Here is a 19,646-nt window from a genome sequence, read left to right as displayed (position 1 = left end):
AAATATCATGGCAATACATTATTAGTACCCAAATTACAGCACTAAATAAACCCCCACACATATTACAGCAACCAGCATTCCCCTTCCCCACATTACAGCAACCAGCATCACCCCCCACATTACAGCATCCAGCATCACCCCCAACATTACAGCAACCGGCATCACCCCCCCACATTACAGTAACTGGCATCAGCCCCCACATTACAGCAATACCCTCTCCCACTTATTAACCATACTAATCCCCAAACACACTACAACATTGCCACCACCACGCCACCCCATACTACACCAGTACCACCAATTATACAGGCGCCACTGTAGGAAACCAATGTTTTGCTTTTTTAAAATCTCCCACAAAACAGCAACAACAGAATACTTACACACATATAGGTAACAGGTACCCATTTCCCTCAAATAGTAATGGCAGAATTTTCACAAATCATTCCACGTGAAATAAAACTCTAACAAATATATCAGAACAAACATAACTATTGAATGTTCATTTGAACCCACACGGGCGCATTTAAAGTATTTCCATCTACAGCAAAATGTCAGAGAAAAATATTTTATTTTACTACAGTAACTGGATATGCTTCTTTTCTATTCATTTTAAATAACACATTATATAAATTATGGGGGATAGAGGAGGAGGGTGAGAGATAATTGGATGTGATCCATAAGTTTAATTAAATAGGAAACATTTAGATTATTTACTTGGAGACGTCTACCCCCTTGACTCACAGGCAGGGCCGACAAGAGGAATTTTGGGCCCCGATACAGCAACTTCTTTGGGCTCCCAACATATTCAACAAAGAGAGACTTGCCTCTGTCAGAAGTTCATATTATACAACAACGTAGTGCGCTCAGTTCATATTATGCCCCACCGTAGTGCCCCAAGGTCATATTATGCCACATAGTATTACCCTCAATTCATATTTGGCCATACAGTGGTGCCCTCAAATCATATTATGCCACAATAGTGCCCCCAAATCATATTATGCCACAATAGTGCCTCCAAATCATATTATGCCACAATAGTGCCCCCAAATAACATTATGCCAAATTAGTGCCCTCAAATCATTAGTATTGCCCAGACAAAAACTCATTCACAAATAAAAGTTGGTACAGCATATCAGATACTGAGAGTGCAAGTCCCAGGAGTAGCTTAATACACCATTTACAATACAAACAAAAATAGATATATTGACACAATTACAGATAAAATTTATGACAAGCAGTGTTTTTTCCTCTTACTTAAAAATCTCTGTACAGAGAGATACTCTTATTCTTTCATAGACAACCAGGAAACCAGTAAGATCGGGCCGGCCCATCTAGCCATCGGCCTTTCTGGCATTTTCCAGAAGTGCCAGATGGCCAGTCCGGCCCTGCTTCTTTGCCAGAATAGGTAGGCTTCCATGTAACTCTGTCTATGGGGGTGTTTCCCAGCTAGCCCCCTACAAGACTCTACAATAATGATAGCAGAGCGCAGTAGAAATTTTATTGCATTACATGTACCGAGGTCAGGCAAACTGGAAGAGAGAGAGAGTGCGTATGGATTGTTGAGTTCCTAGGACGGGATACAAGTAGTGACACATATACAGAGTGGTTAAGACATAGTGGACTTGATGAACCAGAAGAAAAAAAAACACTTTGCCTGTACAGCCAGAAGGGCAAGGTTGGTGGGATGTCAATTAAAGCCAAAAGTGTCCTGCCCTGTGAGTAAGGAAATCTTGCTTCCTTGTCACCTTTATAAAGGGGGGATTTGTCCTGTGTGTGATTAAATACAGTGTTAAACATCACAAAATAATGAATGCTTACTCTTCCCTCCAGAAATTAATTGTTTGAACATGTGCTAACCAGTAAGACAAGGGTTAATAATTTAATGCTAATCATCTTCAAAGCCTGGGGAATGATTTTAATGTTGATTAGTGTGACTGGATCACTGACAAAATAGAGATGGGTGGGCTCGGTTCCCCGAGAACCGAACTCACCCAAACTTCAGGTATCCGAGTACCGAGTCGAGCAAGCTACTCTCCCGCCTAATCGGAATTGAAAATGAGGCAAAGCGCAATCATGATGTCGTCGGATCGCGGAGCTTGGTTCTCGCATTGTTTCAAATGCATAAATATCCGCCTCCACAGCAATCCATTGCCATTTGAGCAGTTATTAGAGCAGGAAGAGAGGTGTATAGAGGAGGCATTTTTCCAAAACATTACAAACTGTTTGGGGTGTCATATTCCCTTCTAAAGAAACTATTTTCTGTCTGCAGAAATTGTAATATACCAGCACAATTTCTTTCTGAATTTGCACTACAAGTGCTTGGGGTGTCAGATATTCCCCTGTTCTAAAAAAATCTATTTTCTGGTGTTGAATTTATTATATACCAGCACTATATATTTCTGAATTTTCACTACAAGTGTTTGGGGTGTCAGATATTCCCCTCTTTGAAAAAAGCAATTTTCTGGTGCTGAAATAACTATATACCAGCACTATATATTTCTGAATTTGCAGTACAAGTGCTTGGGTTGTCAGATATTCCCCTCTTTGAAAAAGCAATTTTCTGGTGCTGAAATAACTATATACCAGCACTATATATTTCTGAATTTGCAGTAGAAGTGCTTGGGGTGTCAGATATTCCCCTCTTTGAAAAAAGCAATTTTCTGGTGCTGAAATTATTATTTACCAACACTATATATTTCTGAATTTGCACTACAAGTGTTTGGGGGGTCAGATATTCCCCTATTCTAAAAAAGCTATTTTTTGGTGTTGAAATTATTATATACCAGCACTATATATATTTCTGAATTTGCACTACAAGTGCTTGGGGTGTCAGATATTCCCCTGTTCTAAAAAAGCTATTTTCTGTTGTTGAAAATATTATATACCAGGAGTATATATTTCTGAATTTGCACTACAAGTGCTTGGGGTGTCATATCTTCCCCTCTTTGAAAAAAGCAATTTTCTGGTGTTGGAATTATTATATACCACCACTATATATTTCTGAATTTGCACAACAAGTGTTTGGGGTGTCAGATATTCCCCTCTTTGAAAAAAAGCAATTTTCTGGTGCTGAAATTACTATATACCATCACTATATATTTCTGAATTTGCACTACAAGTGTTTGGGGTGTCAGATATTCCCCTCTTTGAAAAAAAGCAATTTTCTGGTGCTGAAATTACTGTAAAGCAGTAGTATATATTTCTGAATTTGCACTACAAGTGCTTTGGGTCTCATTAAAATGGATTCACAGCAGTCCACATATGAGTAGGATCAGCAAGTAGCTGCTGGCACCAGTCCTGATGGTAGTCTTCCCTGTATGTCATCTGGTAAAGACTATGTAAAAGTACATAGTCTTTTTAAGTCTGGGAAAAAAACACACCAAAAAAAACATTTTACTGTGTTGAAGAGAAAAAGAGCTGTAACTGATGAAAAGTTAAATGCCGAGAAAAAAAAATTGCCAACCTGCCATTCTACACACGCAGTGGCAAAGAAAGAATGAGGCCTTTGCCTTTCTCTATTAGTGCAAGATCTAAAAATGTTACAGAGCCTTCTTCTTGTAAGGTCACTTGTGACCAAGCAAGACCAAGTAATTTGGAGTCCAAAAGTGGTGCACAACTACTATTACGTGTGAAAGCTGAGCTGCAAGAAAACAGTAAGACATTAGAGGAAAATGTATGCTCAGAATCAGAAATGACATCAATCCCTGAGGAGAGTCCATCCACGAGAGGTATGTGTAATCGTGACCATTCTGATAGTGTAGCCATAAAGAAGGGCCCTTTCATCATTTCTGCTGATGTGTGCCTGAACAGCCCTAGTGTAGCCGGTGATATACCAATTGAGGATGCCACTTTTGAATTAGAAGAGGATGAGGGGGAGATATGTGTAGGCGACGAGAGCGCTAATGAGGATGCTGATAAGGATGAGGTTGTTTGTGTAAATCCTGCACCAGTAACAGCAGTTCTGGCACGTGACAAGAAAAAGACCATTGTCATGCCTGGGCATAAAACCAACAAAGCCACTTCTTATGTGGGGAATTATTTCTACCCAAATCCTGACAACAGTTGTATAGCCATTTGTAGTGTATGTCAAGCCACAGTCAGGCGAGGAAGGGACCTTAACCATCTTGGAACCTCATCCATGTTGCGCCATTTGACGAGAGTTCATGGCAAGGTGTTGGGAAAAGCTGAAAGTTATGGCAAAAAAATAACAAGCACTCCATCATCAGCTAGGACCCTTCGGTCACCTACATCCCTACGGCTGCAATCTACACCCACAACACCGTCCTCATCAATATCCTCAGCAATCGGAGTTAGCCCGGCATCCCACTTGGTAAGGCTCGATGACTACTGCACTATAATTGATTCCTCTGAAGAATGTTTGAGCATTTGTCCCTCTGCTGCTGCTGTTGCTGCTGCTGGGGGTGAATCTTCCTCTCATAAGAAGGCCAAGAAAAAGAGCACTACTACTTTACAACAATTAACTGTGAAACAATCTTTTGCTAGAGAAAGCAAATATGACAGCAGTCACCCAGTTGCCAAGCGGATCACAGACGCCATGGCTACTAGGCTAGTGTTAGATCTGGGTCCAATATCCACAATAAACGCAGCTAGTTTTTCACAGTTAATTGATGTTTTGTGTTCCCGTTACAAAATTCCATCGCAACACCATTTTTCCAGTAAAGCTATTCCACAACTATACCAAAACGTTTGTTAAAATGTAGTAATTGGGCTAAAAAATGCCATTTGGCTAACTGTACACTTAACCACAGATATGTGGACAAGTGGAAGTGGACAAACCAAAGACTTTATGATTGTGACAGCCCACTGGGTTGTTCATTCACCTTCACCAGCAGGAACAGCAGCAGCATGTACACCACTACGTAACATTTGTCACAGGCCGGCTACTCTTTGTATCACCGGCTTCATTAACAGGCATACAGCTGATAATTTTTTACGAAAACTAAGAGATGTCATTGATACATGGCTTATACCACTTGGACTCTACCGAGGATATGTCATTTCTGATAATGCCTACAATATTGTGCGAGCATTACAGCTGGGTGAATTCCATCACATTCCCTGTTTTGCTCACACAACAAACTTGGTGGTGCAGAGCTTCTTGAGAAACAACCATGAGGTGCAGGAGATGCTTTCGGTGGCCCGTAAAATTTCGGGACATTTCCGGTATTCTGCCACAGCATGTAGGAAATTGCAGCAGCTCAAAGAACAATTTAACTTGCCCTGCCACCAACTTAAGCAAGAGGTGTTAACAAGGTGGAATTCCACCCTGTACATTCAGAGGATGGAGGAACAGTGCAATGCCATCCAAGCAATGACATTGGGAAAGGAGGGGGTATGTATTTCAGTCTTGCACAGTAGGGAATCCTTTCTGTGCTGTGTAAGGTGCTGAAACCATTTGAAGTTGTGACGTGTGAAGTGAGTTCAGACTCTGCTAGCTTGAGCCAAGTCATTGCCTTAATTAGACTATTGGAAAAGCAGCTTGACAATCTGAAGGAGGAGATGAAAGAAACCAATTCTGCAAAGTATGTTGGCCTTGTAGATCAAGTACTTAATTCGCTTCGCAATGTTACAAGAGTTATTAAAATCTTGAACTCGGGTCACTACGTTTTGGCGACTGTGCTTGATCCTAGGTTTAAGACCTACATTGATTCTTTGCTTCAAAATGATCGAGATGTGAACATTTGCAAGGAGCTATTGGTCAGCAAGTTGTCTGCTGAATTGGGCCTTGTTTTGACGACGTCTCCTCCTTCAGTTTCTCACGCAGCTGCTGCTCGGAAAAAATTGCACTTTCCAAAGCGAAGCAGGGGTGACATAGGGGGCAGACCACAACAGTTTGACATCTGGGCTGGTTTGAAAGATTTTACTAAAAAATGTGTGACCTTGCCCATAACTCCATCCAATCCTACTATTAACATGCAAAGGATGGCGGAGGATTTTTTTCAAGAGTTAATTGATATGGAAATGTCAGACAGTCCCTTTCCATACTGGAAAGAAAAACAAGCCATTTGGAAACCCATGTACAAACTTGCTTTGCAATACCTAAGCTGCCCACCGACCAGTGTGTACTCTGAAAGAGTATTCATCACAGCCGGGAATCTTGTCAGTGACTGATGTAGGAGGTTACTTCCGAAAAATGTGGAAAAGATGATGTTCATCAAAATGAACTACATCTTCCACAAGGAAGGCCTTTACCGTCAAATACATCCCAGTACTGACAGTTCTCTAATGGTGGATTCCAGCGGAGATAAATTAATAGACTGTGATGATGATGTACACACTGACGGTGAGGATGATGCTGAAGATGATGACGACAACATATTTTTAAAACTTTCACTATAATTGTAGGGTGTAATCTACCCCCAAAGTGAAAAGGGACTCGGGGCATTTCTATTTAATTGTACAGTCTTTGCAGGCTGTTTTTTTTTGTTTTTAACTATAAGTGGAGGGTGTCATACAAAGACAGACACCAAACTGCCTTTGGCCATTTCTATTTAATTGTACAGTCTCTGCATGTTGCTTCTTCTTCTATTTCAATTTTAATCTATGGGAATCATCTAGACCTAAACAGAACATCTGCTTTGGGCATTTCTATTTTATTGTACAGTCTTTGCAGGCTGCTTTTTCTATTTTAATTTTAATCTTTGGGAATCCTCTAGACCCAAACAGAACCTCTGCAATGGGCATTTCTATTCATAAAATAGTCTTTGCAGGCTGCTCCTTTTTCTATTTAACTATAAGTGTAGGGTGTAATATACACCCAAAGACGATGTGTCACGAGCCCCATTGGTACGCCGCATCCTGGTGTGATCTAGCAGCCGGGAGCGTGCTCTAGTTTCTATGCTCTGTTTTTATTCTTTGGGATTATCCTGGTTGCATAGATGTAGGAGGGTGTAGGGACATCCTCCAACTCCAGGGGGAGCTCTCATATGATTTAAACTGGTTAATTTATATTTTTATACATGCTTCCTGGTTATGTTATTACCTATGCCAGTTCTAGCTAGTAATTAATTAGCAGCCTCCTGAGGCTGATTGTCAGCCCTGTTCTCCTCTGTCCTGATTGGCTCTCAGTACTATTTAAGGCAGTGAGGCCTGAGCTTCACTGCCGGTTATAGCTTCCAGTTCCCTGTCTGCTAACCTGCTCCTGTACTGTTTGGTGTAAACCTTCTGAATTGAACTACTGTGTATGACCTTTGCCTGTTTCTGGACCTTGAACATCTGCTTCTGACCCCGACCTATTGCTTGAACCTGGATTTTGAACCTCTGCTTGTGACCCCGATCTTACGCCTGTCTCTGGACTCAGAACCTGTGCCTGACCTTGGTTTGTTCCTTGGATACGTTGTCTGCTGTCGGCTGACCCTTGCCTGGACCGCACGCTGCTGTCTGCCATAGTACTCTCTTCCTGGGTTCTCCTTGGCCAGTACTCATCTCACGACCCTCTGTTTGCTGCAGCCAAGTCTGTCCCCACCACTAGGGGCAACAGTGAACACCAGACTTCAGAGCAGTCTCCGGGTTTTGCTGTACTGGCTGGAGGGGGTCCTAACACGATGGCTACATTGCCAATAGGGAAAGATGGAGAGGAAGGTAAGCAAGCTTGTCTGTCGAATTTGCAGGCAAGTGTTGCATTACATTGAATAAATAAGACACTTAGGGGGAGAAGGAGAAGAGGGAGACAGAAGATTAATCATCTTCCTCTTACTCAGGACTGTCAATGGTGTTATAGCTGTGGATCAGCCTGCGACAGTCCTGGATGGTCATCTTCTCCCTTTTAAAGATGAGGTGATTCCTGGCAAGCCAAATAGCGTCCTTAAAGCATTTCATTAGGCTCCAGGCCTCCTGGATTGCCCCAATGATGTGGGTCCCAGGGAATAATCCATAAAATACTGAATGGGATGAAAGGCAAGTTCTTTGCACACTGTCTTTATGTTCATGTTCCAAGGCACCCAACAGTGCCTGTGCAGTGGGGAAGTCCCCAAAAAAACACTGTGGTGTTTCCATTCTGGTGATGCAGAAGGGGCAGTGGACATATTGGCACAGGTTCCGGGAGTGCATGAATGTCCTTAGAGGCAGACATTCCTGGATAGCCATCCATGCAATGTCTTTGTGTGCAGTAGTCAGCCTCTTAGAGGCCACATTCTCCCACACGTGTTTTGTTGTGTTTGTAATCAGCACTTTACATAATAGGTACCTAACTAGATTATAAGTTTGTGGGACTTGGGGCTGATTCGAAGCTCACTGATGAACTGGCTTTTTGCTATGAATTTCAATGGCTCTTTTTAGTGCATTGTTTGGCACCCTGGATTGATGTGTGTCTGATAAAAGCACACATCCCGGGGGGTCAGCGCTCGTTGACATTTATTAGCTGTAGAATTACCTCACTTATCCAAGAAACAGGTGGAGCACTAAATTATGTTATTTTAGCCCAAAAACATGGAATTTTTTAACAAATTGCAAAACAAAACCAAAGCCAAAACACGAAGCTAATCCAGATCCAAAACCAAAACCAAAACATGGGAGTCAGTGAGCATCTCTACTGATAAATAACTTCTGGTATAAATTTATTTAAAGGAAATAGCCAGGGCGCATATTTATATAATTGCACATGCACTTATTTTTGATATTGTGTATATTTTGAGATAGGAAATCGTTATTTCTGAGACCATGGTAGAAAATTGATTCTTCTGTTTTAGTCTTTCTAAAGGAAATGCCTTATTTCTGATGAATATATTTGATACAACGAGCCTTTGTGGATGGAGGTCTTTTGTGTAGTGGGATGTGTTTTGTATGGAAGTGTCATTGTTTGGGGTTTGTAAGGTTGCTAGTGGAAACCTCCAATTAGGCATATGTGGAGGGAGTCTGATAGCAGGAAATGCCTGCTCTGGCCAAAGGCCCAGCAGGGGTTCATTGCTGTTTGGCCTTTTGAGTGTTCAAACCTTTCTGAACATTGTGAACAGCATGTGATGCCTACATCAAATGCAGGCATCACATGCATTTCTAGAATTTCACAGATAAGTGTAAATATTGTTAGCTTTGCAATGCATGTAAATCTATTTTTTTGTAAACAGGTTACAACCTGATTCTAAAAATAGCTTGTGTCTAAACTGTATAAAAGGCATTGGCTTGTATTGAAAACTTGTTCTTCTTGTTTCTGACCTGATCTCTGGTACCTCCAACCAGTGTGCGAGCAAATAAACATCTTGCTTCAAAGAACTTCTTGGAAACATCTTCAATATTGCTGTATTCCTGTGACGTGCAGATTAGACCCTAAATCTAATACGTTCTTCGGCTGTTTTTGAGGTTGGACCCAGATTTTCCGGTACCTCCGCTCTGCCTGCTACCCTGCAGCCCTGGTTACAGGGGCGATCCATCCACAGTGTCACAAATTTCTGGTGGCAAGCGGCAGGATAACCCCGGGCCACTTTTCATGCACCAGTCAGGAGAGCCGAGTTATTCAGGAGAGGAATAACTGCAGCCAGGAGAACGCAAAGGATATGGAAGTACAGTAAAATGTCCAAGGCGGACCTTGAGATACTGTGCCAAACGAAGAAGTTGGAAATTTCTTACACAGCTACAAGGAGCGAAATGAAAAATGCGCTGAGAGCCTGAGATGTGCAGTATGGGTCAGCAGATGAGGAAGCTGACAGTGACCTGGAGAAGACGTTAACTTCACACCTAGAGGTACCTGCAGTAACACCCCAGAACACAGCACCTGTTTCCAGCAACAGTCCCCTCCCACAGAGTGAACCAGTGATGCATGTGTAACAGCATGATGAGGGTAACTTTTCTGTACTAATGCAGCAGCTGGGGTCCCTGGGAAACAAAACAACTGAGGCGGAGTGGTTGCTTATCATCAAGTTGTGGGGCAATTGGTGGGCACCACCTCACGCAGCAGCTCGTGAACCGTCATTTTCTGCGCCGAGATTGGGATCTCTTCACTTTACCAAATTTGATGACACTGTTGGAAATATTAATGGAAATCTGCAGGTGTATGAAATGTCTTGTAGCCTCCATGACTTGCCTAAACAGGAGTGGGTAAAGTATCTGGTTCCCACGCTACAAGGTCAAGAGGTGTAAGCTTATCGCGGAGTGGCCCCAGAGGACTTTGCGGACTACGACGTGATAAAATGGGCCCTCCTTAAGCGCTATATTTTTATCCCGGAGACCTACCGGCAGAAATTTCGGGACTTGGCTAAAAGCATCCATATTAGCTTAGAGGAATTTGCCAAACAGTTGCGGCAGTTGGCAATAATATAGATTAATGGATCTGACGCCAAGTCCTGGGAAGAATTAGTGGACTTAATTTGCAGAAAGCAATTTAACCGACGGTGCCTGCCGGAGTTGAAGGAGTGGGTATTGGACCGTAGCAAAGCAACCCTGGAAAAAGCGGCCCAGCTGGCAGATCAGTATGTGGCAGTGAGGCCACACTGGCAGAAGCGCCAGGTTAACAGCCAACTCCAAAGGACTGTACAATCAGGGGCACACCCCTCTTACACTCGCCCCCAAAAGCAAGTACCTAACCCTTCGGGTACCAGTCGCCAGCCACCGCCCGCCCTGTAGCTGGAAATTATCAGAGCCCATCGGAGCCCAGGATGGAGAGGAAGTGCTACAACTGTGGGAAAACCAGTCATTTAAGGATGGACTGTCCCACAGCCCCAGCACCCCAGACTCATGCCCCTAATCTGAGTCCTGGGGCCCAGCTGACTTGCTTAACTGGCAAAGGTGAGCCAGTAGAGACTGTTTCCACCCCTGCCTGCCCAGTGGAGTTTGGCGTGTCTGAAGGTGACTCAGCAGAGAGAGTCACCTGTACCCCCCAAAAACATGTGGAGCAACCTCCATCCGGTCCCAGTGGGACCCCTGCAGGGAGAAGGACTGAGAGACTCAGGGGCCTCAATTACTGTTGTGAGTCCCCATCTTATTGATCCTGCTGCAGTATTGCAGGATCGCACTGCCAAAATTACTGTGGCAGATGGACTGGAGAAGGAAGTGCCTGTCGCAAGAGTGTATGTGGACTGGGGAGATGGACAGGAGTTGCGAGATGTTGCCATTATGGATGGCCTCCCAACTGATGTGATTTTGGGCAACGATGTTGGGGGTGGAATTGTGACCGTATTTCTCAACTCTGTTACATGGAGCCAAGCTGCTATGCTACAGTCTTCAGGATCTACACCTGCATAACCAGTCCAGAGGAAAAGACCACAGCTGATAGAAAACAGCCATCACCAGCAACCACAGCTTCAGCCAGCCCAGAGGAAAAGACCACATCTGCTATTTCTTCAGGAGACAGCCAGCCCTTTGTCTCTGGAAAGACTACAAACCCTAGCAATGCAGAGGATTTTGTCTCTTGCCAACCTGATCTTGTGGGGGTGCCCGGTGATGCTCCTGTGCCTAGCAGTATGCCAGCTCCAGCGGTGAGTATAGCTGACCACAGTGACCTGCCTTTGACTGACCCCACTTTGACTGACCCTAGTCACCCCAACATAGACCACCCCCTGCCGCATATCTTGACTTAGATGATAGTGAGGGCTGCAGGGAAGAGTTCAGAGCAGCGCAGCTCTCTGACCCCTCACTGGAAAGCATGAGATGCCTGGCTGGCGACAGCCTTCCAGCGATGGAGATAGGAAGTGTGACCTGGCATAAAGGATTGTTGTACAGTGTAGCTAGGAAGATAGATGGAGATAGACCAGTCTGGGATCAAGTTCAACTGGTGGTACAACAGGGTTTTTCACTCGCAAATAGCGTCAGTTGCCCATGAAATCCCTATGGCGATACACCAGGGCAGAAACCGAACACTGAATCGCCTGGCACAGAACTTTTTCTGGCCTGGAATGTCTGATGACATCCTGGCCTACTGTGAGTCCTGTGATGTGTGTCAGCGTCTCGGGCGCTCCAGTGTTCGTGCTCCCCTCAGGTCCTTGCCAATAATTGGGGAACTTTTTCAGCAAGTGGCTGTGGACATAGTAGGTCCCCTGTCTGTGCCCATGTCTGACACCTACCCCTTGCCCTGTATTAATGCTTTTGTAGATGAGTTGGACAGAGTTCAGGGTTACCTAGAAGACATTTCCAATTTCATTAATATTTGGAAAGATAATCTGGATCAAATAGGGCTGGTGTTAGGGAAGATTGGGTGGGCATGTCTGACCATCAGAGCAGACAAGTATCAAATGGGGATGTCAGAGGTGCAGTACCTGGTTTATCGTGTGGAGGGAGGTAGGGTTAAGCCAGAACCAGCTAAGGTAGAGGCAATCCGAGACTGGCCCCGGCCCACAACCCAAAGACAAGACTGGCCTTCTTAGGGACCTCAGGGTACTGCTGACGTTTCATCCAAAACTTTAGCACTGTAGCAAAGCTCCTGACAGATCTCACTATGAAGAAACTCCCCAAATTTTTGAATGGACGCCTGCTTGTGAGTTGGCATTTCAGTCGTTAAAGGAAGCCCTGGTTCATGCTCCAGTACTGTTGGCACCTAATTATGACTAGGACTTTATTGTGCAAACTGATGCATTGCAGTATGGACTGGGAGAAGTACTTAGCCAGGTGGGGCAAGATGGGCAGAAAACTGCTAAACCGGGAGGTGGGGTATGTCACAATTGAGAAGAAATGTTTGCCCATTGTGTTGGCAGTGAAAAAACTCCAACCTTATTTGTATGGACGACATTTTACTGTGGTGACTGATCATATTGCTTTAAAGTGGCTACAAAGCACCTCAGGTGAAAATGGTCATTTTTTGCGCTGGAACTTTGCACTTCAAATTTATCCTGATCCTAAAATAGCCTGTGTCTAAACTGTATAAAAGGCACTGGCTTGTACTGAAAACTTGTTCTTCTTGTTTCTGACCTGATCTCTGGTACCTCCAACCAGTGTGAGAGCAAATAAACATCTTGCTTCAATGACCTGCTCAGAAACATCTTCAATATTGCTGTATTCCTGTTACCTGCAGCTTAGACCCTAAATCTAATCCATTCTCTGGCTGTTTCTGAGGTTGGACCCAGGTTTTCCGGTACCACTGCTTTGCCTGCTACCTTGCAGCCCTGGTCAGTGTGATAGGCCAGAGGGGATCCATCCACAGCATCCCTGATGCATAGTAAGAGGTGAGGAGTACCAGCCCAGGTACACCAGTAACGGGGTACACTCACAGCGTCAGTTACCCAGAAGAAACCCGGTTCTGGATGCTGATATAGGAGTCCAGTGGTGGCAGCCTTTGTAAGCCCCTCCTACTGAGGCAAGAGGGCGCATTTGGGATAATGAAAGGGAATGGTGGCAAAGTAAGCCCAGCCGGTTCCCAGCAACAACAGACAGGGTGGCATAGGCGGCCCATTCTGTCACAATTTACCTTTAGCCATTTGCCCTAGCAGACACCCTGCTGTGGGTTTTGTCCTATGTCCTGCTCTAATAGTCTGCCTGTTTTTACAGCCAAAAAGGTATATAGATTTTTTTTTATACGCAATTTGAACATTGAAACAAACCTGTTCAAATTCTATGTTTCACAAGATCTATGGGCCTAATTCATTAAGGATCTTAACTTGAGAAACTTCTTATTTCAGTCTCCTGGAAAAAAAACCATGTTACAATGCAAGGGGTTTAAATTAGCATTCTGTTTTCCACATAAGTTAAATACTGACTGTTTTTTCATGTTTGAGTGGATGACACTAAAAGGGAGATTCAATTAGCCATAATGTTCTCAGGAACATTGCAGCTGCACAATTTTACCGTTGATATTTTAAAAATATGCACTAATTTCATTTGAAAAAAATAGGGTGAGGTGTCTCTGCGGCCGTTCTGGAGACACATATTTGTGGGGCAAAATAGGTGCTGTCTGGTGGGCTTTGGTGAATGGAAGTTTTTAGCAAGCATTTGAAGAATTGGAGGCTGGTAAACAGTCTAATAGAGCAAAGGAGAGCGTGGAGAGAAGCATGAACAAAGTCTTTTAAGCAGGATTGGAGACGTGGTTATTAGAGGGGAGGTGAGGTGGTGGTCATTGGCCGAGCAGAGAGGGTGGAAGGGAGTATGGAAGGAGATAAGTTGTTACAAACCATGGCAGGACTAACTCCTGTGTGTGTACAGCAGTGTATCAGACCCTGGCTTTTAATCCTGACCACTGTTTAACATTACCTTTAAGTCAAACCTTGACTATGAATATAACCAATGTGTCACTCACCGGACCGTGACTGCCTCTTCTTCTGTTATTAGGAACCGTGGCCGTCTGCCATCCTGATGGTCTGCGCATGCGCAGCCTCTATTAACCCTTCAGACCTGTTGCTTTTAGTTAATTGGCTGATCAGGCAACACTCCCTATTTAAAGCACCTGTGGTCATTACCTCGTGGCCTGTTCTTGGAGTCTCATTCCCTGTGAGTCTCTGAAGGTGTTCCTGTGTTTCTCCTCGTGTCTTCAGTTCCAGCTGATTCCTGACTATTGCATTGCCGGTTTCCAGACCGCTTCAACTCTCCTGTGTTTCATCGTGTCTTCAGTTCCAGCTGATTCCTGACTATTGCATTGCCGGTTTCCAGACTGCTTCAACTCTCCTGTGTTTCATCGTGTCTTCAGTTCCAGCTGATTCCTGACTATTGCATTGCCGATTTCCAGACCGCTTCAACTCTCCTGTGTTTCATCGTGTCTTCAGTTCCAGCTGATTCCTGACTATTGCATTGCCGGTTTCCAGACCACTTCAACTCCCCTGTGTTTCATCGTGTCTTCAGCCCCAGCTTATTCCTGACTATTGCATTGCCGGTTTCCAGACCGCTTCAACTCTCCTGTGTTTCATCGTGTCTTCAGTTCCTGCTGATTTCTGCAAGAATCATCATTGCTCCACTCGTGTCAAGTTCTCTGCCTGTGTGCTACACAGACATGGAGTACCGCTACCACTCTCCTGTGGTCTCTACTCGTGTCGGCGTTCAGCCGCTCAGCTATCCCTGTGTTTCTCTCGTGACAGCCTGCTCAACTGAATGGCGGTATGCTTACCCTCTATTGACTTTACTAGTTTATTGCATATCCGCTTGGACTGTGTCCTGCTCATCTACGGAGTCCTCTATCTTAAGAAGATATAGATGCTATTGACTTTGTCTCTTTTGACCTGGATCTCAGTAGTGACTTTGTATCTCTCAAGCAGCGCTTGTCATTTGCTATTGTATTGTATATACCATTTGGGATCAAGTTCCTTGTGCTCTCCGTGTTACCTTCTATGTTCCACTCATCTACACTAGTGCCTATCCTCACCTATAGCAGTGGTACAACTTGCTGAACGCAGACCACTCACTCCCAGTTTCCTATTGGCACCAGTTACAAGTTTCCTCACTATAAGCAGTGGTACAACTTGCTGTACGCAGACCACTGACTTCCCCGTTACCTACTTGCACCTGGAACCAGTCCCATCACTACAAGCAGTGGTACAACTTGCTGTATGCAGACCACTGACTTCACTACCTCCTATCTATTCCTGGACAACTCCTTTCACTATAGCAGTGGTACAACTTGCTGTACGCAGACCACTGACTTTCCTCACGTCTTCACGTCCATCAAGATCCTCGTGTTCATATTGTCTAAGCCATAACCAGTTGCTGCTAGTCATAGACTTTCCTTTAGCATCCTCTCACCATCTGCTGATTCTTCTATTCCGCTAGTCACCCTACTATCAGAGGACCACTGTGTGTATACACTACTCTGGTAAGAGTACATCTGGTGATATCCTGGGCAAAGACTCCTAGTGCCCGTGACACAATGAACTTGATTACTACTTATATGTCTCCTGAATATTGGAATATTAGACTTTGGCTTGGGATTCTGACCTCTGACTTTGCTATACTTAGTTGCCGTACTTTGCTGGGTCTTCTCTGATTTAGTATTTGTAAACTGAACTTCAGACGTGAACTTGGCTGCTGTTACCATTTTTATATACCGGACTTTTGCTGCAATTTGCTCATTGTTTATTCCTGCAGAGAGGTGAGATAGGAATATCAATCTTGTCATAGCATTAAGGAGAAATTGTATAGGAGAGAGGTGGATGAGGGGTGAGGGGGTGTCCAAAGTAGAAAAGCTTGCAATAGTCAAGGTAAGTGATGATTAGAGTTTGAATTAGTGTTTAGGTAGCATAGAGAGAGAGAGGAAGTGTCTAACCCTGGCTACATTCTTGTGATAAGTTAGGATTTTGTTGGGGGAACACACCGGGAGATGTATAGATGCAATACAAAAGAGATGTTGCCTCTCTGGTATACACTGAGGTGTTTCAAACTGTTGGTAAAATGCTGAGAGTACAGCTGAGTATACAAAGTGTGGAAATTTGGTAATGTACAATGGAGTATAGCAAGTTTGTAAGCACTGCCTGGGCAGCGTGAAATGCGCAAAAAGGTACACATAGGTGTTGGCACTGTTTGAACCGTGCATAGCGTTCAATAAGGTACATGGATGTGTTGTCACTGCTTGAAAAGCGTGTAGCGTGCAATATAATATATGGAATTGCTGGCACAGTTTGAACAGCACGTAATGTGAAATAAACAAATAGATGCAATCAAATATATTGCAGTGGCTCTGTAAAATAAAGACAGACAGCAAGTGTAGTGGAGTACACACACACACAGATGACAATAGCTAGCAGGTGGGATTGGCACAACCAACTACACTGGCGTGAAGTCTAAGACCCCCAGCGTACTTCATCAGGGATCCCTGCAAGAGCATATGAACTTCGCTCAGTGAGGACTTCAGTCATAGCCCAGTGTTGTTGGTTCCCTCTGTGAAAGCAGCTGATATGAGAACTGATATGAGAAATGTGGATATCAGTGTGTTGCTGTTGGGGAGACTGGACACAGGAGTTGAAAAAACACGAATAGCAGCTATACTTCTTAGCATAGTCTTGGAGCAGAGGTATTGATGTTGGACACATTTGATAAACATGCACTTGAGGAGTGCACTGAGCAGGTTCTTATAGCGGCTGATTGGTTGGTAATTCCCCGTTTGTGCTGAGCCCAGCAGGGTTCTGTTAAGAATTTAAATTTGGAAGGCCAGAAATCAGTGGTATGCCGAATGTTGGAGGCAGGCCAGTGATATCTGAGGCTGCTGGTACTGATAATTCTGAATATGTAAATGACAGAAGTGGGAGCAGGACAGGATGTAGAGAGTGAAGGAGAGGGAGGTGTCAAGGATAACATCCAAGCAGGAGACCAGAGGAGATCATGGGGTCATAAACAGTGAGGGAGGGGTGGAGACTCAAGAGGGAGAGGAGACAATGAGTTTGTTTTGGACATATTTAGCAAGCTCTAAACCATGCGAAAAACGTCTTTGGGAAAGCATTGGGAAAAACACTAGTCCATAATTTTGAAGGCCATAGAGAGGTTTGGAAGGATAAGCACAGTGAAGTGGCCGATGGATTATTCAGAACGATGATCGTTGGTGACTTTGGTCAGGGTGGTTACTTTGGAGTGGAGTGGAGGAGGCAGAAGCCAGAAATGGTTTCTTTTACAAATGGAGGAGATGAGAGTGTGCTTGGAAAATGAAGGGGAAAAAATGCCAGTGTAGAGGGAAATGTTGTAGATGTGGACGAGGAGAAGGCATGCGATGGGGGAGAGAGAGAGAGCAGAAAAGGTTAGAATGGATGGGGTTGATAGATCAAGTTGAGGTTGGAGAAGATGGGAATTAAGCTTGGATTTCATTCCCTGCACTGTGGAGGTACATAGAAGGGCAGCTAGAAATGAAATGAGTGGCATGGGTGGAATGAGTACATTATGAAACCTAGGCAGTAGGGCTCCTAATTCATCTAGCGGTCAGGACCGGCGCTTCAATTAGGTAGCATTAGGCAGCTGCCTAGGGCGCCATGCTCTGGTGGGTGCCACTGTGGCCAGATATAAAGTTTAATAATGTCTCTGAAAGAGACATTATTAGTCCACTTAAGTGTAACGGCAGCCGCAGGCATAATTAAGGTGACCTCCAATGCTGTTATCCGCCACACATCTCAAGACTTACCCAGAATCTGCAACTGAGCTATTCAATGACTCATTACACAACAGCGCAGCAATGAACCCTTTGTGTTAATGAGACCTAGTAACAGCCTTACACAAAGGTAAATTAATCAGTGGATCAGTAAAATCTATGATAAATATAGTCTATGTTCCTGACTTCCTTTCAATCCATGAGATGATCTCCGCCTTGTAAATATGAATCATTTTATGTGAGTCACAATCATGTTTCCATGAGCCTGTGAGTTAGAAGTTGTTTTCACAATGTCTAATATGATCAGTTGGCTTAGTAATTTTTTGTTGTATTATTGTTATACTTATTGTTATACTATAATATTAAGCTATTAAAGTTTTTTCATTCTGACACACATTGTTATTGTGTGCTGCTTGTGTTTCCAGTTTGGATGTTGGAGGAGGGACAAGCTCTGTGCTCATGTTTCTTCTCTGGGTGGAGTTTCTGTAATGTATCTGTATGTTGGTGAGGGAAATTGCACCCACAAAAAACTGTGTTGCCAGAGGGGCTGTGGTCAGCCCACAGAAGGCATGTATAGTGCTTAACTAGTGTGCCCTCCAACCTCCTCCTTGCTTCTCTATTACATCATCAGCATCACCATTTATTTATATAGCGCCACTGATTCCACATCACTGTACAGATTCCACAGCACTGTACTCATTCACATCAGTCCCTGCCCCATTGGAGCTTACAGTCTAAGTTTCCTAACATACACACACAGACAGACTAGGGTCAATTTTGATAGCAGTCAATTAAACTACTAGTATGTTTTTTTTTGGAGTGTGGGAGGAAACTGGGAATTGAGCTCATGACTCCAGCGCTGTGAGGCAGAAGTGCTAACCACTTTGCCACCGTGCTGCCCACAATCACCAATGTTTAGTTAGGCTTTGCTGTTTAGATTTGGAGTGGAAAAGGTTAGGAGGAGTTAGATGATAGGGGGAGGGACACTCAGGATGTGGGCTAGTCAAACACTGTTGACAATAAACTCAAACAAGGATACCCAGCAACCACTGTTCATTGTTTGTGTTTGTGTTGGTGTTTCCTGTGTTTCTGATCTGTATGTCAGAAAAAGATTTATTCTGTGTGTTGCTCTTCTCATGTGTGGGCAAGGAAGGAATCTTATGTGTTGCTCATGTTTCTGTTCTGTGTGGGGGATGGGAGATCCTGTCATTAATGTGTAATCTGTGGGGGAGGCTTACATTCTTTCTGTGGCATGTGTATTTCAGAATCCACTTTGTGGGGAGGGCTTGTATTTCCAATCTGTGGATTGCTGATTATTTCAACATGTCATTCACTGGCTGCTTAATTTCATACTTCAAATCCATGTCAGTTTCAAACCATTTGTCAGACTTATTTACATTAAGTATGTTCAGTACCTGCATGCATCAACCTTGATAAATGTGTTAACATAAGCATATGTGTAAAGAAATAAAAAGTATCTACTATAGAAAACTAAATAAACAAGTAACTTCTAGTAATGTAAAATAATCACATTCAAGAAATTATAAACAGAGCTACATTTATAAATAGTTGCACTTACAGACAGTTTGCGTTTGCTTACTGACGCATTTCAGCAGGTAATTTGTAAAACAATTAATTTTACTTCTCTTTTGAAACATTGCCCTCTACTGATAAAATGTAGGAACTGTAATTTCTATTACTTGTTACTATATTC

Source organism: Mixophyes fleayi, chromosome 8, assembly GCF_038048845.1.
Source record: "Mixophyes fleayi isolate aMixFle1 chromosome 8, aMixFle1.hap1, whole genome shotgun sequence".
Taxonomy (NCBI): domain Eukaryota; kingdom Metazoa; phylum Chordata; class Amphibia; order Anura; family Limnodynastidae; genus Mixophyes; species Mixophyes fleayi.
The sequence above is the reverse complement of the archived record's forward strand: the minus strand, read 5'-3'. Positions refer to the sequence as shown.